Source organism: Canis lupus, chromosome 19 (assembly GCF_003254725.2).
Source record: "Canis lupus dingo isolate Sandy chromosome 19, ASM325472v2, whole genome shotgun sequence".
Taxonomy (NCBI): Eukaryota; Metazoa; Chordata; class Mammalia; order Carnivora; family Canidae; genus Canis; species Canis lupus.
Window position 1 is genome coordinate 54,412,113 of NC_064261.1, and position 24,540 is coordinate 54,436,652.

At 53.0% G+C, this 24,540-nt stretch overlaps 1 protein-coding gene and 1 long non-coding RNA gene across 15 annotated transcripts in view; one reads left to right on the plus strand and one right to left on the minus strand.

The window, feature by feature from the left end:
• The window catches only part of FMNL2 (formin like 2), a 261,250-nt gene that overhangs the window by 66,167 nt on the left and 170,543 nt on the right, over positions 1-24,540 (plus strand). The gene's annotated exons all lie outside the window — the stretch shown is intronic.
• On the minus strand, positions 18,601-23,675 carry LOC112673316 (uncharacterized). Of its 3 annotated transcripts, none has more exons than XR_004806982.2 (5): positions 23,338-23,675; positions 21,803-21,915; positions 21,190-21,462; positions 20,589-20,721; positions 18,601-20,134 (listed from the first exon to the last, which is right to left on the minus strand). It is a non-coding gene; the product is annotated as an uncharacterized LOC112673316 (long non-coding RNA). The 3 variants fall into 3 exon arrangements; XR_004806981.2 differs by having other exon boundaries at positions 21,803-21,918; XR_003144735.3 differs by lacking the exon at positions 21,803-21,915 and having other exon boundaries at positions 23,338-23,673.

A 24,540-nucleotide genomic window follows, 5' to 3' on the forward strand; every position in this document is an offset into this window, starting at 1 on the left:
TGGGCTTGTTCTGGAATACGGACTTTAAAAGCAGAGCTGGGGCTTAGGATGTCTACTGGCTGAGACGCAAACGGGAACCCTGGGTCTTTAATCACTTATGTTGGCGCGTTTCATAAATTCAGCAGCAGCAGTATTTGGGCATCTCTTCCGAGTGGTAGGTGCTGAGGATCTGTGGTGCAAAGGCCGGTTTTGCTCATCTGAGGACTTTGTGCTGCAGCTTCTGTGTTGGTTCCTCGGCTTCCTTCTGTTGGAGCCCAGCGTCGAGGCAGCAAGCGTAGGCGACCTGACTTGGTGGTCAGCCCTTGGCCGTGCAGCCTGTGCTCAGGGAGCGGCGGGAATCCATGGTGTGGGCTCAGTGGCGGGGTTGTCGACCTTTCTGAACCTTCTCTATCCGGGGGGAGATGGGGACGATCGTCCCTCTGCTTGCCTCGTTGCTCTCAGAGGGTTTGTTTCTGCTGGTATTTGCCACAATCTTTACATCCTGGGTGTTGAGTCTTGCTTGGCTTGAGCAGCAGGATCCACCCTGGGAACCAGATGAGGGAGGACTCAGGAGCACGAAGGGCCTCTTTCCACTGAGATGATGTGGATTGGGCAACTTGGGGACTCAGGACTGAGGCAACTTGTGTTTGCACATGAATGAAACAGATTTTTGCCCTTCGTTTACTTAGGGCTAGTCTGTGGCCAATGGAATGGGTCATGTGCTCGGGGTAAGAGACTTTCTTGGCCTCCATCCCCACGTGGGTGCAGTTTCCAGTAGCGCGAGACGCCAGTACACAGGCTTGAATTCAGCTCCCGCTTTCGGGTGGGCCTGCCCTCACCGGGGAGACCCACGGTCATGGTCCTGCTGCTGCGTGAAGGGCAGCAATGACCTCATGTGTGCAGCGGTGCAGGTACCCCGAGGCCTGGCGTGGGGGTTAAATGATGTGAACCTAAAGCGCGGATTAGAGTCTTTGCTCTTTGGCCGTCCCACGATCGCTTCCTCCTGCCACATTCGTACACCGGACTGTTCACTGCCTTTTCCACTTGGTTCTCACGGACCTGCCTTTCTGCCTCCACAACTCCTGTGTCACATGGTTCCGCACGGCCTTGCCCCGTGACCTGACTGCTCCACATGCGTGTGTGTAAATATTTACGTTTGTGGCATATCTTCCCAGATCCACCGAGGTCGGGAGTCTGGCCGCTTCTCCTTGCCTCCCACAACGTCTACTATCACGCGCGTCCGTCAGACGCCCGAGGGAATGCGTCGGTGGGAGAGCTCGAGTCTCTAGTGTTTGTTCCCTTTCAATCTTTCAGGTGCCCCTTTTTCCCCCTTATCGTAAATTTGAAGAGGTTTTGAAGCTGAAAGAAACTGTAAGCGGATTGAGCACAACCGGCTCGTGATGCATGCATGGGCATTGAAACCCGGGAGGGTTCAGTCAGGGCATGGAGTCCAGCAAGGGCGTGGGGACACGAGCGGTCCGTTAAGTCCTACTGAATTTTCTGCTCCTCCTTCATCCTGAAAATCCAGTAAGGAGGCTTGTCATGGAGCCGAGGACGCTGCCTGGGCCGTGCTGCTCCCGGTGGGCTTCAGCGCGCGGCTGCGGACGGAGCTCGGGGGTGAGGCCTCTGCACGGACACCCCCCCCCTCCCCCCGTCCTGTGCTGCTGACCCGGACATAGGAATCCGCAGTGCAGGCGTCAGAGAAGTCGGCAAAATCTCTACAAATCACAATCACGTGAAATTTTTATTCGTTACGTGTTTTTCTGACAACCGTTAAATTCCTTGGCTTCACTTCCAAGTGGAAATCAAACGGAACAGTGAAGGATCAGAAATCCTTCTTCTATTTGCACTAATTTTACTCCTTCTTTATAACCGAAGTAAGATAACCGAAGGCCCAGAGCGGTGAGGCCTGACCAGCCGCGGGCCAGGGGCCACCGGGAGATGTGCGGCCAGGCCGGTCTCGAGGCGTCTGCCGGGCAGAGGTTGGGGCCCCGCTCCGGCTGCAGGAGGCCGAGGCGGTGCCCTCTGCGGTCTTCCCACGTCTCCAGAGGATCTGTCTTGGCGGCTTCCGAGCGGTGGTCTCTCCCCTTCCCTCTGGACGAGCCTTGCAAGGAACGTCCTGTCCCCCCCGACCCCCCGTCCTTCCTCCCGGCCACCCGAGCTCCCTCTTGGAGAGGAGGTTACAGCGACCACAGTAACGGCCGCAGACGGGGACGGAGGCCCCCGCCCTGGCGGGTGTCCGGGTGCTGGGGCCCTTCCCCAGGGAGCCCCGGGTAAGCCGGCGAAGCGTCCTTGTGAATCCCCGGAGCCGGGCAGGGGTCCAGGCTGGGCCCCGCTGGGCGCGTGGATGACATGAGCCCCCGCGGCCGCCTGCACCTGCCGTTGCTGTCGGAGCCGAGCCTCATGCAGGAGGCCGCCCCGCACGCACCGAGCTGTCCCTGACTTACTCGATCGTGTACAAGCATCGAGGTGCCAGCGTGTTGCCGCGGGGCCAGGCGACCCCTAGGAGGCCCTGACGGACGGGCCTCCCGGGAGTGGGTGTGGTGCTCCTTCCTCCTGTTCGCGCCCCCTGTGCGTTTCCTCCAGTCTGAAAAAGGTTTGCCAGTAGGTGGGTAAAACGTTCATCCCAAGTTGTTCTTTTGAGAGATTTTATTTACTCGTGAGAGACACAGAGAGAGCGGCAGGCCCCCTGCAGGAGCCCAGTGCGGGACTCGATCCCGGGACCCGGGGTCATGCCCTGGGCCAGGCGGCTGCCCCTCCGCTGAGCCCCCGGCACCCCAACACCTGTTGTGACTCCGGTGCTGGCTTCCGCGTCCGTTGCTCACAGGCCACCGTATGTCAGACGCCTGGTTCCTGCTGTCGTAGGGGTTTGTGGTTTCTATGAGGGACGGAGGGGCAGATCCCAGTCCACCATCACCTTGTGCGTTCATGTATCATGGAAACAAGGGACGACCCTGGTGATCCGTTGAGGTTTAACTGAAAGCTTAAGATCCCACAGAAATAGGCCTCATGGCTGCGGTGTTTTTCTTCTCACTTGTAGTGTTTTCCACTTGATTTCTTGCATCTTCTGTCTGTGTAGTCCCCCCGCCCCCCACCCCGCAGATGCTTCTAGTAAACGGTGGATGTCAACCCTGCAGGCTCTTTGCAGACCCTTCCTGGAGCGACCCCGCTTTCTTCCTTGGGGGCTGCTGCACCGTGTGCCGTGGAGACGGGAAGCGTCTGCCAACTGGAGGCAAGCGTCTACAGGAGACCTCGCGTCTTAGCTAGATTGTTCTGTGATCCTGTGATGTGCTTATTGTCTTGACCCCTGGTGGCTTCGGATGGGAAGTCCTTCGAGCCGTGGGCTGGCTGCGTGTGTTCTAGCAGATGTCCGACGTGTCTTTCTGGTCCCCCCATCCTGATGTGCCCGTGTGGGCTCGCTCCTCCCGGGCGGGTGCCCGGCCTGACGTTGCTCGCGAGCCCCGGCCCCTCTGCGGGGTCTGGTCCAGGGCCTGCGGCGACAGCTGGAGCGTGACCGGGCAGGGACGTCCTCCCAGGCGTGGCGCGTTGTCTTCATACCTCTTTGGAGTAGGAGGCCTGGTCGGAATTTGAGGGAGAAAAGGCTGAAAACGTAGCATTTCCGTTTGCCCGGGAGCGCTACAGCCGGGCGGGGGGGTGGGGGGGCTGCCAATACGCCGCTTCTACGCCCCCCTCCTCTCTCCCCTCCATGCTCTTCCCCACGCCCATTTTTAAAGTTGCTTGCAGTTTGAGTGGAATTCGTTCACTTTGAACGTCGAAGGGTTTGGGGATCGCTCGTCACGGTGTCCGGCGGCCAGCGGGGACCAGGCCTGCTCATGCTCCGAGGCCCGGGTGCTTGCCCGCGGGTCGCAGCTGCCGCGCCCAGGGTTCTTCTCTGCGAGACAGAGATCGGTGGACTGACTGCATGGGCTCGGTCTTTGATTTCTGAGCAGCCCCCACACCCCACGCGGGGCTCGGGCTCGGCCCGGGGGAAGGCTCACGGCCCCGCCAGCGGCCCCCGCGGCTCCCCGGGCCTCTTCCATTCGGCTCAGCGGCTCATCCGCCTGCTCGTCTTCGACTTTAAACCGTGGCCCCGGGGCACCTGGGCTCGGCCAGTGAAGTCCGACTGTGGACTTGGGCTCGGGTTGTGGTGCCGCGACGCGGGCCCCGCGTGGGTCCTGTCCTCCCTCTGCTCTCTGGTGCTCACGTGCTTCTCCCTTGGACAGACGACACAGACGTGGACGGCTCATTCAAAGACCACGTGGCAGCAGGTGTGTCCTGCCATTGGTGACCTTGGGTTTTTTGTGACACCAGCGTCGTCAGGGAGCTGCCCCCTCGTGCGGAGTGGACGGCAGCCCATGCTCCATGCGGATGCTGAGCAGGGTCCCCCGCCGGCCTCCTGCGGCCCCGGCCACGGCCTCTGGCTCTCGGGACCCCGCGCCCCCGTGGCCCGCTGCGCCTCAGCCTGGTCCCCCCGTTACCATCCGCTTCAGGCCACGTGGTCTGACCCAAGGTAGGAGTCGGGGGGGGGCAGGCGGCGCCACGTCCCACGGCCCCCCGGATGGACGGCTCAGAGCCGAGTCTGCGGGGTCGGCCGAAGACCCGAACGTGTGGACGACTTCGGGCTGACGTATCCCTGTTGCCTCTGCGAAGCCCTTCTTTCTCTTTAAAGTTTTGATGTGGAGTTTAGTGGGATTTATTTCAGCAAATCCTGACATTGCAACACCTTCATTAATTTTTTTCCTTGTTTGTGGTTAAAAGTGCATTTCTGAGACTGCCTTGCCTCTGTTTTGAACCATCATGTTTTGCTTTCCAAAGGGTGGGGTGACTTTTGGGCTCAGTGCTCAGCTGGTGTTTTGCTGCTTTCTGCGGGGATCTGGAAAATAATGGTTCTTTTAAGGCCAGTTGTTATTTTCTTTATCATATGAAGAAAAAGATGCCGCCTTTAGGAACCCACTGCTTTAAATGATGTTTTTGAATAGTAGATCTCTGTTGGCTTCACCTAAAAATGGAGGAAGTAACTTCCTTTTGTGGGTAAATAGTATTCAATTGAGAGGATGGTGGGAAAATGTTGAAAGCTAAGACCTGAGGAATCGGGTTGGTCTGGGATTACTTACCAGTATCTCAGCAACCGAAAGTCTGAAACGTTTTGTCTGCCGTCCTGTTCCGTGTGTACAGTTCACCCAAGGGGCTCTGTTTTTCAGCAAATGGAGAAAGATTAATTTCCTTCCGGATCCTAGAATGGGGGGGAAACCTACTCCATCCTAGCTGTTGGGGAGCCAGCAGCATGTTTTTGAAACCAGTGTGATTTTGACTTATTCCTTTAAACATCAGATGCACCATTTTTAGCGTCAGATGCCGTGGTTTGTGTCGGCCTCATGCAGAATGTGCAGCCTCCTTGGCCAAACAGGAGACATGAATGTGCCCTGTGTCTCTTTAAGATCAAATATGGACATTTTAATATTTTGTTTGTTTTTGAAGATTTTATTTATTTGACCGACAGAGATTGAGAGAGAGAGAGAGAGAGACCCCCTGCTGACCGGGGAGCCAGATGCAGGACGCCATCCCCAGGATCAGGACCCGAGCCGATGGCAGACACCTCCCCGACTGATCCACCCCGGTGCCCTGGACATTGCAAATCTGAGCAGTGTTCTGTTTTTGAGAAAAGACTCTCTCACTCTCTGTATGAAACTTGATGACACGCCGTTTATGCTGTTGGTTGTTCTCCGTATTCGGCTAATATCTGCGTGAGAGGAAACGGGATCCTCATCAGCTGACTGGTTTTCTGGCGTCCGTCGGGAGCAGTGGTCAAAGGGCCTCGGGTGCGTCGGTGTCCGTCTCCACCGGGCTTGCATTCTGGCGTTGTCCGCGTTGGTCGAGCGTGTTAAAGCTTGACCTGGTGATTCAATCATTTTTTGGTTTTGCAAGGATTCAGAGTGGAGCGGAAGCGTCATGAGAGAGCCGTGCCAGCGCTTGCACGGCCTGACACACCCGTGTTAACTCGGTCCCGTCCCAAGGATGCGCCAGGAAGCGCACACGCAGCCCAGGGAGACGTCTGACGGGACTTGGCTGCCTCCTGTCCTTTTCCGTCTCCTCCCTTTGTTTTCCAGATGCCTCAGCAGATGGCTGTTCAAAGCTCTAAATTTGTGCCTTGTGTGACCTTTAGCCTGGAGAAGGCAGATCTCTTCTGAGGGTAGACTTCCAGGCCGTTGCAGGGAGATCCTTTTGTTAGTTGTGTCAAGTAAATCTGTCTTGGGATGTTCCTTCTGAGGTTTAAATAGAGCAGCTTTTCTCGGGACTGTGACAAATTTAAAGGTGAGTGAGCCAGGCCTGGAGGATGCTCCGTGGTAGCGTGGATCCCGGGGTATGCTGGCCCCGAGGGTTGGCTCTGAAAGAAGTTTGGAGGCTTCCAGTCCAGGTGTTGGGCTGCACGGCGGAGGAGGCCTTACCGTCCGAGTCGGGCAGGCCTGGGTTTGGTGCCGCTCGTGCTGATGGAGCAGAGCTCGCCTCTTGGAGCGGTGGGCCCCTGACAGGTCATAGGCAGCCCCTAGCTGATCGCGGACCTGACCTAACAGGTGCTCGGTAAGTGGTGAGTCACTTCATTTCCTGTCATAAGAGATCATTCTGCAATCTCTGTGTTCAAGGACAGAAGGCTCTGGAACTAAGGAGGGAAAGGGAAGCTGTGGCTGCCAAGCAGGGAATCGGAAAGAGGGTCATGTGGATACTTCTATTGGCTTCTTTAGCTGCTGTATAATTCTTTGCCTTAGGAGCTTTTCAGTTATTGTGACCTAAGCAGAGGATGCGGCTTGTCCTGAAGAAGTTGCGTGCTCCTGTTTGTGACGAGGGCTCATTTTATGGGAGAAGTGATCCAGGTGAACGCGTGTCCATTGGCCAAAAGACCTCACGTTGGCCGGTGATGATGGAGAGGGGAAAATAAACCCCACCGCGCTCCCCTTCCTACCACCAGGCTGCGGGGTCAGCCTGAGAGTGGGGAGTCTCGTCGTGAGTTGGCACTTACCGTTGTGTACTAAGGGTGTCCAGGTTGGTTTGGCCACGCTGAATGCTGTTTGGTTCCACAATGAAAGGAAAAGTTGGAAAAAAGTAAATGGGGCTCTTGAGGTAGCTCACGGCCTGAGGGACCTTGCGGGAGACCCACGTTAGGGGTCTGCCGTGACTGTTTATGTCAGAGGGTAGTAGAGAGGCAGGGTCCGCGGACGGCTTCCCTCCTTACTGTATTCTCCTGGCCTGTCCCCATTATTGGCCCCGCCCTGCTACAGAAAAATCTGTATGGACAGCAGTGGGGGAAAATCCGTCTGATGTAGCCTGGAGAAAATTTGTGTCCCGCCCTACTTTCTCTTAGCTTTGAAAAAAAAATCTCAAATACAAGCGTAGACAATGAATTATTACCAACATGATAGAGGAAACTGGTACTATTAATGTCATGTAAGGAGAAAGCCCATTTTGAGTAGAAACAGAGGGACGTTTATGAGGGAGAAGTTGGCTGGCTGTGGCAACGCTGAGTAGTGGGAAATTTAACTGTAATTATTCCGTTGGATTTTTTTGGAAGCGTTCTGCAAACTGTTGGGGGTCGGCTAGTTATTAGCGTAGTCGCCATTAGCACAAGTGCACTCGGACCCTGAGCAGGGGGGAGGGGAAGGAGTCGCCCATGTAAATTGTGAGTAGACCCCGCTGTGTGGCGGGGAAGTGTGCACACTGAGTTTCCACATTAGATCAGCCTCGTGTAAGCTTTACAGATGCCAGGGGCTGTGGGTGGACGGAGGCCTTAGGACTACATGTGCTATGGTGGCTCTTTGAAAACTGCATGTTTGGGGTTTGCGTTTCTAGTTGGAGCCGGATCTGAATTTGAGATTTTAATCCCCTTGGGTCGGACTAGGTGTATTAGAAGAATCAGACATTTGATCTCTTGCGTCTTAACCCCGGTACGCGGGAACCCTTGGGCTTCCTTAGCTTCGACATAATCTGGGCCCCAGCTGGCCTTTGATTTTAATTTGTGTGGGGTGCTTAGGTGGCACCTCGGTGATGGCGGGATCTGCCCCCAAAACCAAAGAGCCCCTGCAGAACCCGAGAGTGGGCTTATTAACCTGGCGCCTCCTGCTTGCCCCCGAGGGCTGCAAGTTGGCCGTAGGTAGCCGGTTGGCTTGTGTCGGCCCTAATTAGGTGGGTAGGCTTAGCTCTTTTGATTATTCATGCCACTTTGGGAAAACATAAGCTGCCTATTCAGAGTTCCGGGGCTTGGACGAGGCTGGGAATTCTTTTGGCCAGACCAGCTGCAGGATTAGCATTAATGTGATCCTAATCCCCGGGACGGTCCCTCAGAACGGCGCACCGCGTGTTTGTTTTCCACGTCCAGAGTCCACAAACACATGCTCAGTAATGCCGAATGGGCCCCACCCCCCGCTATCTAGATTATGTGGTTTATGGGGAAGAGGAGGAGGTTTGGAGCATTTGTTGGGGTCACGAGTACAGAGGAGATGGGAGATATGGTCTAGAAGATGTTCCTGCGTCAGATGTCTCTGGAGGCAGTAGACGGCGCGGCCTAGACCCCTTGGGTCCCCTACGCGCCCGCTGTTCCCTCTGCGCCTGCCGCTGAAGGTTAAATAGGATCAGTTACGTAAAAGTCTGTTGGGACTTGGTCGGGGTGCTGCAGCCAGCCAAGGTGATTATGTGTGGAGATCCCATACTGGTCACACCTGGGCATCTCTTTCTGTTTCCGTCCTTTGGGCTCAGGATTTGTCATACGTGGTAATCCCTCAGTAGTAGTTTTGCAAAGATAATTTTCTATAACAGTTGGTGGAGTGTAAGCTGCTATTGTAGAACCTCAGAGAGACCAAATATAAATGGTTTTTTTTTTAGAGATTTTATTTGTTTATTCCTGAGCGACGCAGGCAGAGGGAGAAGCAGGCTCCCTGCGGGGACCCCGATGGGGACTCGATCCCAGGACCCCGGGGTCACGCCCTGAGCCGAAGGCAGACGCTCACCCCCTGAGCCACCCAGGGACCCCTATAAACGGTTTTTAAAAAGCCCCAAAACACCTAACAAGTGATGGTACATTGTGTATCTGTAAAAATGGTAAAATGAAGTGAGGGGCTTTCTAGACTGTTCCCCTCTGAGTATAGTTTTTCCACTGCTTTCCTGTTGTGCGTGTTGAGAATGAGAGGTGCAGCCGGTTGACCCATTCGAGGGTGAGCGAAACGGAAACTAATCTCACAAACTCAATTGGTCATTGTGTCCTCTGCATCTTCCTGCGGGGTGCCGTGGGGGAGTTCGAAGGACCTGACTGTTCCCCAGGAAAGAAGCCTGGGTACAGCCTGGAGGAGGCCCCACCACCGTGTGCCTCCCTCACCTGCCCGGCTGCTCTTCGGAACCTCAACCTCGCTCCCTCCACTGTATCATCCTCTTCATCACGGAGAGCATCCGGCTCCTTGGGATGCGCACATGAAGGAAGGGTTGTCCGTGCCGCCGGTGGACCTGTTTGTTCCTCAGTGTCAGGCGGTGCTGCAGCCCCGTGCCTGATGAACGGGCCCCGTTGTATTTCCTGCCCGACGGCAAACCCAGTGTGTACATGCTCTGTACCGGACCTCAGAATCTCACAGGCCCCTTTGGGGTCTTCATCCTGTAAACAGCTCAACGTGGACGTTCTTGGTAGCTGGGAGGGTAGCCAAATTTCTTTCTTTTCATGTCCTGCTATCCTGTGGCTTTGCAGTCCTCTGAATCTGGCTAGCAGATGGGAAGGACAGGGTGGAGGTTGTCTGCTTTCTGACCACCTTTGCCCAGAAGCGATGTGCATCACGCCCCCTCGCGTTTCTGCTGCCGAGAGATAGTCCATGTCCCACCCGGATGCAGAGGCCCTGAGCGGATGGCCACCTGCTAGTGGCAGGTTGACAGTGTGCAGGGAAGTAGAATCTTGGTGGACAGTCTGTCTCCTCCGCCCACGACACTTAGGACCCAGGAGTAGCCTGGATGCGGCTTGGGTATGGGGCGAGGCCTTGGATTTGTCACTGTGCCCGACACGGAGTCCAGTTGTCAACCTCTCAGGTAGTATTTTCCACCTGTCACAGGTGAGAGCAAGGAGGGCATGTGGAGGAGGGACCTCCCGGGGTGGCCGGGCGCTGGAGCAAGGCCAGTGAGCCTCGCGGCGTAAGATGCTCGAGCTGGCAGAGGCGATGCCTCATGGACCATTCCTAGCGAGCAGCAGATTGCTGGGCTGATTCAAGGCCGGGTTTTTGAAAAACCTCGATTATGCCTCTTTACAGGGTCCCAGTTTGTGTGGAGCTGACTGTCTGTAACCACGGTGACGGTGAGAACAGCTGGGACTCCGAGCGCCTCCGGGACCATCCCGAATTCAAACAGCAGGAACAAAAGAGACACAGTAGTCACCTCTCGGCTAGTCTTTGTCACACCTACAAGAATTATGTGGTTCGGTCTTTGAAAATCATTGCCTCTTAACGGTTTCTTGGATTTACCTGCTAAGAGAGGCCAGTTTGGGGCCACTCACTCAGTTTGTATCACTCACGTCCGATGTAAAAGACGTTAGAACGTGCGGAGGAAGGAAAAGCCAGAGCCCTTTATGGAACGTGTGCTCGGAATGGGAGACGTTGGCCTTAAATTTGACCGTGATACGCAGAGAGGAGACTTAGGCGCAGACTCTGGAAGCTCTGTGCGGTGAAATCTGTCTTCTCTCGAGGCCCGAACGAGGCGGCAGGTGCTCAGATGCTAGAGTTTGGTACATTGAAAGGGGGACAATTTGCAGAGAAAGTGGGAGATGTGCTCAGATGAGACCACACACACCGGGAGGGAGAAGCAGGGCCCTTCTGCCGGGGCTTACACGGGAGCGAATAGGAAGCGGCGTCGCCCTTGTGGACTCACCCCTCCGGGCAGGGACGCTGGCGGCCTCCCCGCTCCTCCCACGACGAGCCCGGGCCCACGGGCCCGCAGTATGCCGGGTGGGGGGCTGGGGGGCCCCCAAGCTGCAGGCCGGAGCGCGACCTGCCTCATCAGGTCTCCGGGTTCCGAAGCAGCTGGAAGGGCGACGGGTTGTTTGCGGAGCCTTGGCCGCGTGTTCGAGCCCCTGGGCCGTGGCTCCCGTCTTAGTGGGAGGGGGTCCGGGCCGACCTGGGGGTGCCCTCCGTGGCAACACCGCTGCTGCGCGGCCGCTGACCTGCTCCGTGGAGACGCGTGCTCGTCCTCGGCCCGCGCCGCGTTGCTAGTGCTTCGGTCCAGGGAACCAGCAGAGAGGCTCTTACTTGGGGTTGAAAGCACGAGCGGCCGAAAATCGGCCCCGAACCGAAAGGAAAGTAAAACAAAAGGATTCAAGTCTGTTGGCCGGGCCCCGGGGGGATGGAAGGCGGTTTAATGATTTTCGCGTGTGCAAGTTGCCCTGGCTGACTTAAGTGTTCTAGGCTTCGCATCCCCGTCTTTTCGGGAGGTTTGGCTTTTAGGGAGAGTGTTTCCTTGGCGTAGAAAATAAGAAATCCTCATGTGACAAATGGGAATTGACAGAGACGAAGTAAAGTCAGAAAGAAACTGTGTCAGGACTGCTGCGTGCCTGTTTAAAAACTGCTGGTCTGATGATTGAAAATCTAACCGACTATTTAAAAACAAACAAACAAACAAAAAAAACATTGAAAATAAGGGAGGAATTGAATACCGAGTTAGGTTCAAGATTTATTTATTTATTATTTTTTTATAAATTTATTTTTTATTGGTGTTCAATTTGCCAACATATAGAATAACACCCAGTGTTCATCCCGTCAAGTGCCCCTCTCAGTGCCCGCCACCCAGTCACCCAAGATTGATTGATTTTTAAAGATTTATTTATTTATTTATGATAGACACAGAGAGAGGCAGAGACACAGGCAGAGGGAGAAGCAGGCTCCATGCAGGGAGCCTGACGTGGGACTCGATCCCGGGACTCCAGGATCACACCCTGGGCCAAAGGCAGGCACTAAACCGCTGAGCCACCCAGGGATCCCCCAAGATTTATTTTTAAGAGAAGACAGGTCTTATTGGGTACATGCATGACGTGTGATTTTTGTTGTTTTTGTTTTGTTTGCTTTTTGGGTAAGCCAAGTTCCATTTTATTTTACATAGTGGGCCTGCAAAATAAGAAAACAGCTTTTAAAAAGGCATTTTTACTTTTTTTTTTTTTCATTTTTTTTTCATTTTTTTTTTCATTTTTACTTTAGAAGGTGTTTTGTTGAATGCATGAGAGTGACTTTGCAAGTCACTGAATCTCTCTGAACCTTCACCTATAAATTGGGAAGAGTTGTCTGTGTTTTGCAGGTTGCTCTTGAGCATTAAATGAGTATTTAAATGATGTGGATTTATGAGCATTTATATGTTGCAGTGCCTGGCACAGAACAGGGACTCCTTCCTCTCTTCTGAGTCTCTGAGGTCAAAGATTGCAGGACCCTGACTCCTACGGCGGGACCGTAGCCAGGGAAGGAACGCAGCCCGACCTTCTCTCTTGGGTCCCGTTTGACGACTTTGCTCTGGCCCCTGTGGTTGGAATCCTCATGCAGCCTTGACCCCTTTTCCCAAGCTCCCTGGGAGTTACAGGCATACGATACAGCAGGTGCAGAGATGCGACTTACATAAATAACTCTTAAAAACTCATAAATAACTCACACCCTTTGTAGAATCGGACAGGAAAATCAGCATTTTAACCACTAGCAGAAAGCAGATGATAAACTTGAAAAACTACCAAGTGGACCACTCTGCCGAGAAAAGAGCCACCAACTGGGAAGCGACCGAAACACCCTTGGATCCACTCCCTTCCCAGATGAGAGAGTTGGGGCTTTAACTGCATATTAGTTTCACATTTAATCCCCTCACCATTTGCTTGTGGGAAGACGTCGCAAGGGGAGAGATTTGGTAAATGTGTGTGCTGTTACTTTATGCTTGCAAAAAAATAAATAAATAAAAATCTTAACGATCGTTGGTGTGGCTGTAAATACTGACATGTCCTCTGCTGCTTGACACACATGATACTGATATACTGATAAGGACAAGGGAAACGCTGTGACTGTGTTTGGGGTCAGGACTTCTTTTTTTTTTTTTTTTTAGAATAAAAACAGTGTTTTCTTGGAACACGAAGTTGAAACCGCCTTCACACAGTTCAATGCTGTGACATCACTTCGATTCGGAAACCCTCCTTGATGTGTATCTGCAGTTCACAACAGTGATTAACTTTGTGGTTAAAAAACAAACGAAAAAGAGTAAGGTTGTTGCCCTTGGAGCCAAGCGGAGAAGGCGTGTTCGGGCTCTAAGTCCTCATGGGAGATTCTGGATGGAGAAGCCAGATGTGCTCTCGTTCTTTTCCTTTGAAGGTGAAGCCTTCTCTGTAGCCCCCACCTCCCAAATGGGAGACCACCTTTAGGGGAATAGTAGGGCGCTGTTATGGAAAGGTCACTGAATTCTTATTTACTTACATCTGAAGTACAGCTCGTTTTATGCAGGATGTGGATGCAACGTGAACCTCCGCAAAATGGTGGGAATCAAACACCGCGGGTACCTGGCCTCTTTCGAAGAGGGAGACACGGGACGCCTGGGGGGGTGCTCAGTGGTTCAGCACCTGCCTGCGACCCAGGGCGTGACCCCAGGGTCCTGGGATGGAGTCCCACATCGGGGTCCCTGCAGGGAGCCTGCTTTTCCCTCTGCCTGGGTCTCTGCCTCTCTCTGAGTCTCTCATGGATGGATGGATGGATAAATAAATAAATAAATAAAATCTTTAAAAGAAAAAAACAAAGAGGGAGATAACAGGGAAAGCAGGATCCTTCCTCTTCATGACTCTTTTTGGAAGTGCGATTTCTGGAGTCTCTGTCGTCGACGTTTATGGACTGATATATGCGTAGCGCTCGACGTGATCGTAGGTAATAAAGCTTTAAGTTGGAATTGACCTTTGCTGTCATTTTATTGAACCTACCCTTGACCAAGAACGAATTCTCGGAGAAGGAAAGCCAACCGATGTTTGTTCAGGCAATTAGAACGGCAATTCAGGAAGAGACCTGAATCGGGTTTTGAGGAAGACCAGGATGGGGCGGAGTTCTGCAGGCAAAGGACTCCGGGTGTAGCGCTCCTTTGGGTCTTTTCTACGTCACAGGGGTGGAAACGAGGGTGACCAGATTGAATGCGTTGGAAACGAGGGGTTGAGACTTGTTAAATCACGCTGGCTCCTTTCCAGGCGAAGAAGGCCGAGCGGAACGTGGGGGCCCCGGGAGGAGGGGGAGCCTGGGTCGAAGGCGGGCTTGCTGCTGTCTGCGTGTTCACCGGTCGTGGTGCCGCCGGCGAGCGCGCGCATCGTCCAGGCCTGTTGCAGACGGAGACGCTCCTGGGCTGCCTTGCTCGCTCCATTTTGGCATCTGCTTGGACGTTGCTTGTGTTGAAGATGAGGACTTGGGGAAAACAGTTTTGCCCTTGAGGGAGCTAAATGATCTGATGATACCTGTGTCTTTTTTAAGTATTTTTGAGTTTCGTGAGGTGGCAAGTGCTGGGTGCACTTCCACAAGCGTGTACGACCTCTCAATACTGAGGACCTCTGAAGTGATGAGGCGAGCCTGATGCTGGGGACACAGCTGCACCAAGTTTCCTAAAAGGTGAGGGACTTGAAGGAGCAGGAGGGTTAAAGGAGACCTAGAATGTGACGGGAAGGGAGTGCTCGGGGAGGACCTGAAAGGCCAGTCTGAAGCGCGCGTATGGTTTGTGGGAGCAGACGCTGAGGTGTAAGCTCTTCCTACTTAGGTTTGTTTTTGTTTCTGCTTTTGGTTGTGGGTTTTTTTTTTTTTTTTTAACAGAAAATGGTGGTTAGGGAGTTCTGTATGTGAAATCTGAGTCGTGGAAGCTTTTTCGGCTGGTGAAAGGGGGACGGGGTGGCTGGATGAGGAACACATCAAATTTCGACACCTGAGAAAGGAAGGGAAGGAGGTACCGTGGGCCACCACGGTTTTGGACAGCTTACCTTCAGCCCCATCCGTGACGCTCCGCACACTCAGTCCTCAGGGTGATGTATTTCTCCCTTTAGTCCTTTCCCTGGGCTATTCCGCTTGCCAGAGACCCCCCTTTCATTCCCCTGCCGTAAGGCTGACCGTCGTCTGTTCATGTGTCTGTTTCATCCCATCACCCCGTAACTCTCATTTTAGGGCCACTGTTTCTATGATAAGTTGTATGGAAGAGGCTGACCTTTACGGTGGGAACAATGACAAACTGCTGTGGACTTATATTTATATTTTTAAAGATTTTATTTATTCATAGAGATGCAGAGAGAGAGAGAGAGAGAGAGGCAGAGACACAGGAGGAGGGAGAAGCTGGCTCCGTGCAGGGAGCCCGATGCGGGACTTGATCCCGGGACTCCAGGATCAGGCCCTGGGCTGCGGGCGGCGCTGAACCGCTGAGCCACCCAGGCTGCCTGGACTTATATTTTAAAGCAGTGGTTCTCAAACACTATTGTGCAGGACAGTGACTTGGAGGGTTTCTTAAAACACACGGGTTGCTGGCTCCGCTCCCACGGTTCCACATACGTAGGTCCCGGGGGGGAGCCTGAGACTTTGCATTCCTACCCAGTTTCCAGGTGCTGCTGCTGCTGGCCGTGGCCTGAGGACCGCACTTCCAGAATCTCTCATTTAGGGAGATCACTCAGATTGCAGCGGAAGGGGATGGGGAATGGTGAGGGGTTGGGCGGGAGCGGAGACGGGGAGAACAGTTTGGGCGCTGTATCGTTGTTTCTGGTAGAAATACTGACAAAGTGATGAAGAGAGGTCGGTCTATCAAGGGACACTTAAGAGGGATTGGTTAGATACGACGAATGAAAGGGTGAAGCCCAGGTTTCTCACGTGGCAACTGGATGCAAGGTGGTGCCATTCACTGAAATAGAGCCCACGCAGTGGTCAGGATTTTGTGAGGGGTCAAGGGGCAGGATGACGGGACGGCATGCCTTTGGGACCTCGCATTCAGTTATTGGGACACTGGCTTTAAGCTCCGAGGTGAGCGAGGCTGCTGCTACAACTTAAAGAATCAGCAAGAGTTGACCCCTGAGAAGAGATGAAATCAGGTCGGAGAGGGAGCGCGGAGAGCCTGGGACAGAGGCCTAAGGGTCACAGGTAATGAGAGAAGATGCGGGGCAGCCAGAGAGGCGACAAAGTGCCAGGAGTGCGTCCTGCTTTCTGTCCTGGGGGCCAAGACACAAGCACGTCCTTTAGGAGGGAGCAGAGGAGCAGGACTAGTGCTGAGGGCTGCTGGTACGGCAGGGGAGCGGGGCCCTGAGCAGGTCCCGTGTGGCTGCACAACCTGGAGGTGGGTTCGGAGGTCACTGCACCTGTCAGGGCCAGGCTCTGAAACGTCAGCTCCGGCCTGGGATTTTCAGCGACTTGGAAGAGATTCGGGCCAGACAGCAGCGGGGTTGGGAGGATCGGGACAGGCTGTTCACACAGTACGTGCCAGGAAACGGGTTATGGAGGGAGAGGCGGCCGTTGGTGAGCAGGGGGAAGCAGGTGGCATGAGGTTTGGGAGATGTGTTGTTACACGATGGAAGAGGCTTGAGCGCGGTTAATGTACCAGAAGATTCAAAGAACCGTGGAAGGGTTAGAAGGGAGGGGGCAATGCCTGTGACCCCCTGGGCTGGGAGGGACAAAGGGTAGCAGCCCCCGCACGGGTGGTCCCTGTGCCCGTCCACGTGGCCCAGAGCAGCCAACTTTATTTTATTTATTTATTTATTTTTTTGCCAACTTTATTTAGACCGAGTGATGACGTGGGTTCAGGGTCCCTCGTCTAGGGGCCACACAGGGGCTTTCCTGAGGAACCGTCAAAACCTATTCCTCAGAGAGATGAGCTATTATGGAAAAGACTGAGGAGGTGAGTGAGCGGGGGGCGCTGACGGGGAATCGTAAGCTCCGAAGACCCTCCCCTGGCCTCCTAGTTTAGCTTCGGTTCGGTGCAGATCCGGGGCCCTGTGCCGTCCTAGCAGCGTTGCCAGTCGACTCCCCGAGGCCAGTGCAGGGATCGTATTGAGATCGGCAGGGGTGCCTGGGCGGCCTTGTTGGCTAAGGGTCCGGCTCTTTTTCTTTTTCTTTTTTTTTTTTTCTTAGGGTCTGGCTCTTGATGTTGGCTGAGGTCGTGACCTCAGGGTCGTGAGATCGAGCCCCATGTAGGGCTCTGTGCTCAGTGTGGTGTCTGCTCAGGATTCCCTCTCCTGCTGCCTTTCCCACTTGTGCTCTTTGTCTAAAATAATAAATAAAAAAATATGATAGTCCATTGAACGTTCAGCAAGCGTGGGGGCAGCCCGGTGTGCTCCGCTCCACTGCCCTGTGGGAGGGTATGGATGAGGCCGCCGTGCGCTCACCTTGAGGCGTTGCCAGCTCTGCTCCTGCCTGGGCGGCCGGCAGGGTCTTAGTCCTCCGAGGCTGGAGGAGCTGCCCGGGAGTCGCCCTGGTTCCCCATCGCCCAGCTGTCGAAGAGCCAACCTCTGCTGGCACCTTTGGTCCTACTGCGTCAGATACTCACCGCCCTAAGGAGACAGGAGCTTCACGTGCTCTGGTCCAGTGCACGAAGTCCCTGGTGAGCACGGTCGCTTCCGCGGCGGCCTGTGGTCCCGAACCTTATCTGTGGACCCAGACGTGGCTTGCGTGGCCACGTTGGAGAACAGTCCTCGTGCCTTTCCCCCAGTTCTCGGATTTCCCACTCTGGGATCAAGTCGCGGACCAGACCCCCGGAGGCTACGGGCTTTGAGATCCGTGCAGAACCGGGACCCCAGGACTAGAGAAGCCTGGTCTTCTACGGGCTGTAAATTAAAGTTTGGTTTAAGTGCTCCCGACGCCTGCTGCCCAGTGGGGCTTTCCGTGACGGTGGAGACGGTCGTCGTCTGCACGACCCGCGGGGCAGCTACTCACTCGCTAACTGAATTGTTCTTTAACTTTAACTACTTTGAACTTGAACAGCACCGTGTTAGAGCAGCGGTTCTGAAACCTTGGCGTGCAGCAGAATCACCGGGACGGCCTGCTGAAGCGTAGGTTCCCGGGCCCGACCCCCGAGGTTTGATTCCGTAGGTCAGGGTTAGGGCTCGAAAGTCTGTGTCTCCTCACAAGTTCCCAGTGGTGCTGCTGGTCTGGGGAAGACCCGCTCTGAAAACCACCGGCGTAGACTGGTTGCTCGTGCTTGATTTTCATGCTGATTAAATGAAATGAAATGAAATGCCACCAGCCCATGGTCAGAGCCTCTGGTCGGCTAGTTGACAAGCCGCCTAGTCCTCGTCCCCCACAAACCCACACTGGGTCCTTTTCCCAAATCATCACAGTTCACCTTGAGCCCCGACTCATGATACTTGCTGAACAGCAACAGTAGCTGAAACCATGGCCTTCCAGGAAAATTCCAGCCTCCAGCTGACTTTGGTTTTCATTCAGACTTTAATAATTTGTTCTCTGACCTTATAAGAAATAAGGCCATGTGTGTGGTGTATGTAGAGTGTGAGTCTTTTTTTTTTTTTTTTTTTTGCCAGGTTCATACTTGGCGTTATAATGAACGGTGTCTGTATCCACACTGGCTGGCTGGGCTGAGCTCTGATGGACTGTCCCTAGGTCTTGTTTGAACCAGTGACTTTTTATTTTAAGCAAATAATAAACTCTTTTTTTTTTTTATTTTAAATACTCAGGCTATCTGATTTAGAGAAGAAAAGGTTTCTCGAATGCTACAGCATCATCTCGGTGGTAGCGTGGTCCTTCTCAGAACGCGTGTCGAAGTATTTACGGGTGGAACCACGTGCTCGCTGAGGTTCTCTTTAAACTTCTGTGCGGGATCGCAAAATCCCCGTGATCCCGGAAGGTCCCTGCAGGTGCGGTGTGTTATTCTCTCTGCTTCTGTGATTGTTTGGAATCTTACATAATTTAGAGAAGCATCCTCCTTGAGAATCTGCATAGAGCATCTCTACGAAGTACCAGGTGAATAGTTGAAGCTGAAATTGAAGAGCGGTTTGGTGGTTTTGCTCTAGGAAATTCGGTTAAACAAAGATTTTCATCCAAAGGATGATCTAAGGTCAATGAAAAGGTCGGCCGTTGTTTAAAGGTGATGGGTTACCAGTCATTATTTTTTCTATATATTTTTTTTTCTGTTTGTTCATTTGTTAACGGTGTAGATTTTACCTTTTTTTTGTAAATTTATTTTTTATTGGTGTTCAATTTGCCAACATATAGCATAACACCCAGTGCTCATCCCATCAAGCGCCCCCCTCAGTGCCCGTCCCCCGGTCACCCCCACCCCCCGCCCACCTCCCCTTCCACCATCCCTAGTTCGTTTCCCAGAGGAGTCTCATTCATTTGGGGAATATAAAAAATAGTGAAAGGGAATAGAGGGGAAAGGAGAAAAAAATGAGTGGGAAATACCAGGGAGGGAGACAGAACATGAGAGACTCGTAACTCTGGGTTATCAGTCATTATTAGTGAAGAATCTGCAGATAAGTGAGGTACTTAGTGTGTGTGTGGTATTGGAATAGGGGCGTGCACCCCCGTGCCGACTTTCCTACATCCTGGTGTAGACTTCTCCTCTTCTCCTCTTACACCCCCAGCACAAGTCGTGCTCACTTGGGCGTGTCACAGTTTTCCTTGTTTTAGAAAAGGTGGGGTTTAAAAAAGAAGGTCCAGAGAAGGAAAAAAAAAAAGGTGGCGATGAGTCACATCATGGGATCTCACAGGCAGCTGAGCCCTGGTGGATGGGCTGAGTTGAGGGTTTTCCAGGGTAGTGATGATATTTACCCTGAAGGAGAAGAAAGGATCTTTTTAGAAAAAAGACTTTTATGGTCTTCTAGAGGCTGTCCTGAATACGTTCAGCTTATTTTTGATTTGGGGAACTCTCAGAATTTTAGGTAGACGATAGTAGGAGTTGAGTATTTTAAACTTCCTTGATGAGTTACACAAAGTAAAGAAGTGGTTTATTACATAGCCGTGAGTTTCATTCAAATTTACGGTGTATAATCAAGGCCCGCTGTTCCCCTTTGATAGTTATCATTTAGCTGTAATTTTGCAGAGAGTCGGCTTCCTGGAGGCGGCATCTCCATCGATAGGCTGCTGGTCCACGCTTGCAGGTCGTAGTGATGGTTGTAGACGTGTTTCCAGACCGGTTTTTCCCGTACCCATTGAATCCACTGGGACGTACCTGGCTGCATATGGGAGGGAGTGGATCACGATAAGTACTTGGCAGCATCGAGTTTTGCACCTAGCGTCTGACCCTTGAGAAAAAGTAATGACAAAAAGGCTGTTCTGTACTTGTTTCAGTGGTTCTTGGTGTTTAGGTATTTATTGCTTGATGTCAAATATTTGGAGAATAGGATTGGTTTTAAGCTCCTTTTATAGGGCTGCTTTTAAGAGTACGTGCAAAATATTGGGCAAGTGTTCCTACCTGCTTGGGCCTTACATGTGAGAAGGAGAGAGAGAGTTTAAAGGACATGGTACCTTAGGCTCTTAAGTGGAATGTTAGTAATATTCCTACAGAAATAACACAAAGGAACCCTCGGGGGACATGAAATGCTAATTGTCAGGACAAGCCTGGGCTGCCCCTCGAAGGATAACACCGAGGAGCTTGCTCCCTCGTAAAATTCTCCTTCCCCGACTGACCTTGGAAGCACAGGCTGCACGTGGAGTGGAACACTTAGGGGCGGCTCCTGTGTATTTTTGGTGCGGCGTCAGAGGAAACCCTCCACGGCTTCTTGAGAAAGCTCTCTGAGCCCGGATGCGTTCATCCAAGCACCTGTTGAACACCCGTGCATTAGGTTCTGTTATTCTCTTGAAGCCTTGCAGTTTTTTTATTTTATTTTATTAGTAGTGAATATAAAAGTAGGTCAGTGACCACCCCTTGGGGCTAGGAAAAAAATTTTCAAAAAAAGAAAATCCTTGGGCCGTACCGCGTTAAGATGTGTGTTTGCCCCGGGAACTGAAAAAGTCCACGTGCCTGGATTCTCTGTCTTCCGCTCTTGTCCCTTGAAGAGTCTCTAACATACAGGATTGTTTGGTACTTTGCAGCCTCGCACTTTGGCTTAAAAAGAGAAGTGGGAAGGCGCGGGCCCGACGAAGGCGTGTTGAAGCCTGTACTGGGTAGGCTGGTGCTCAGCACTGGGGCAACCCCGAGCCGCACCCCGCCCCCCCCCCCCCCCCCCCCCCCCCCCCCCCCCCCGGCACCAGGAGGGCACGCGCGCCGCGCTTCTCTCTCTGTAAATACCTTTGTGCGCCCTCGTTGCCGGAAAGGACTAGAGGATGGCTGTTTCAAGAACACTTCTTTCCTCCCTTTTGCTTTCTTCCCATCTTTTGTCTTTCTGTCTTCTCTCTTGAATTTTTCCCTTGGATATTTATTGCACGAGGCCCCTTAGGTGTGTGACCTTCAAGCTGAATCTGTATTTATATGCAGGGACTACTTTTTTTCCTTTTTGACTCCACTCATAGGTCTTGGGATGTAAGATCCTTTGACAGGATTTTCCTACCATCTGATGGATTCCTGCAAAATTAATTAATAGTGTAATATTTTTCAAAAAATTTTTTAAAGAATTTTATTTATTTATTCATGAGAGACACAGAGAGAGGCAGAGACCCAGGCTGAGGGAGAAGCAGGCTCCATGCAGGGAGCCCGACGCGGGACTCGATCCCAGGACCCTGGGGTCACACCCTGGGCCACACCGCTGAGCCACCCAGCTATTTCTCAATTTTTTCTTGACTCCTCCTCTCTTGTGATTTTATGGCAGGACCTTGGTGCTTTCACCCCTATACGGAGGGACCAATCACCTTTTTTTTCTTTTTTTAAATAACAGTAAATGCATCTTTCAGGCATTTAGGATTACCTGTTGTTAGCTTCTAGAGAGGAGAGAAAGCCTTCCATTGTGGATCCACCCGCTTTGAGAGGAACTCCGTGTTGGTACAGGCTGAAAACGCTCCGACTTAGATCTTGTTTCCACTGCTTAGTAATGTAGTGCAAATGGATATATGTAAGAGTTGTGGCTTTTTAAAATAGACAACCATTAAAAAAATCCAGAGGCTTTTAAAATGAAATTTGCTTTTAGAAGAAGCTTCTCTAGTACAGTGTCAGAATTATTTGCTAAAAGCATTAATGTGGTCACATGTTTGACCACATAAAATTCCTATGTGTTCCCAGAGTGGTCTAATGAATTATCACTGTCTTTATATATTCCACCCCATATAAACTTCAGCTTATTCAAACAGATTTCAAGGACGAGTCTTATCCCGTTCCAGATGTACCCACTTCTTTCCTCTTTCCTCCAATTTTAGGGTCTCTAGCTGAACCCACACAGAAATGATTTAATTCTTATTTATTTGAGAGAGCAAGCGAGCACGCGCATGGGCAAGCATGAACATGGGGAGGAGGAAGGGGAGGAGGCAGGAGGGGCAGACAGAGATGCCGACTCCCGGCTGGGCAGGGAGCCCTACCCAGGCCTCGATCCCAGGACCTTGAGGTCGTGGCCTGAGCTGAAGGCAGGCGCTTAACCCACTGAGCCACCCAGGCGCCCCAGAAATAATTTAATTCTTTGAAAAGTCTCTGATGAGTTTCGGTCACTGCGTGTCCAGGGAATAAAAACCAGTTTTAATATTTGCACCGTCAAAGCAATTAGACGAACGCGCTACAGGAAACGCCACACGTCTCAGAAGACCGAACACGTGAAACCTGTATTAATCAGAACCTGAGGTCACATCACAAATTTCCCCTGCTTTACGTTAGTAAGAGAGACTAGACGCCAGAGGAAGCCGCCAACGGGACACGGTCCCTTGAGTCCTAGCCCGGACCCCACGGTCCGCCTGGGTTCTTCTGTAATAGTGTCGAGCGGTGCCGTACGGTGCGGTAAGCACGGCTAGGGACTGGGTGACTTTCTGTGTTATATTTAAGGACAAAAATATTCTTTTTTTTTTTTTAGGACAAAAATATTCTTTCTGCCTTTAACTAGATTGATTATTCAAAAATCTCCCAAAACTTTTCTGTTTAAAAAAAAGATAGCAAGGGCGATTGGTTCGTCTCTCTGGTCTGTAACACAGTCCACCCCACGCGTATCAGCATCCCTATGGTTAGGGGCCGAAAGCACAGTCCGGTCAGCTCGGCTTTCCCCGCCCCTGCCCCCTCCCAGGCCCATCTTTTGGGTGAGTTTGGCCCCTTTTCCCTCTGCTGGCCTCTGTGTCCTCCCCTCCGCCTAACTTCAGCATCTCCTGGGGCCCCGGGTGGCTCAATAGGTTCAGCATCCGCCTTCCACTCGGGTTGTGATCCCAGTGGGATCGAGCCCCAGGTCAGGCTCAGGCTCTGTGCTTGGGGCTAGCCTGCTTCTCCCGCCCGCTCTGTGCTCGCTCGCTCTCAAAATCTTTAAAAACAAACCTTTATAATTCCAGCGTCTCTTGCCTGAGTTCTTGCAAAACCTCCTAACCCGCCGCCTGCCTCTGCACCCCGTCCTTCAAAGGCACTGGGTGCTGTCCTCTCGAAGGACACAATGCAGCCGGAACAGGATGGTGAGGCCGGGTCGCTGCTCCGCGTGTCGTTCCTGGGGTGGCGGGTTCGGAGGTGTTGCTGGGCGGCGCTGGGCCTCTGGCCTCCCCCCGCCGTGGTTAGGACAGCTCTGCCTTCGTTTTGCCTTTTAACAGAGTAAGATTCTGTTGAACAAAATGTTCCAGGATTAAAAAAAGAAAAGTTTAAGGGCCGTGGGATCAGATAACTGCTAAAGTGCGTGTCTTCTCTGCATTCTGCTGGAGGTGCTAATTTTTACTTTGTGGCATTGTTTTTCTATTGTTCCGGGAAGGGGGTGGGGGCAGAGGGACGGGGCCACAGAGTGGGGGGAAGCCGAGGCACCAGGGGCTGCCCCAGCCCAGAGGCTGTGGCCTGCGGGTGCCTGACCTCGGCCTGAAGCCGCGTGTGCCGGGGTCCCTGCTGGGTGGGCCCTGCACCCGCCGGCCCGCGGTGGAAGTGTCCCCAGCTGTCCTGCCGCGTCCTGGGGCACCGGGGGTCGCTTCTGGCCAGAGCCTCTGCGATGGGATTTCGGCGGCAGCACGGCCTCCTGAGCGCCTGGAGCAGCGCCGTCCCCCGGGCAGGGGCCTAGCCGTCCCGCCTCCTGCCTCGGGTCACATTTGTGGGCTTGTCTGGACCTCTCCTCCCGGAGCCTCCCTCGCTGGGGGTGCTCAGGGCTGCAGCCTTGTTCTGGGGCAGCAAACCCCTAGCTGCCACCGCTGCCAGAAACCTCTTTACAAAGGCAAATCAACGTGGGTTGGTAGGAATTTGTGCAAAAAAAAAAAAAAAAAAAAAGTCTTTTAGAAAACACTTTTGTGATGGTACAAATGTGCCGGCTCAGATGGTTCCCACGTGGGTGCTTCAGACTGTGTTCTCTCCCCCTCCTCCTCCCTCCTCCCTCCCTCTCTGTCTCTGTCTCTGTCTCTGTCTCTGTCTCTCTCTCTCTCTCTCTCTTGCAGGGGAGGGGCCCTGTCCTTATGTGGGGAAAGTCACCAAGTGTCTGTTGCAGCTGCAGAGGACGGCCTGGCCTGGGCTGCTCTGCATCTCTGTGCAGGCCTTGGGGTGGCTGCCCCGGGTGGG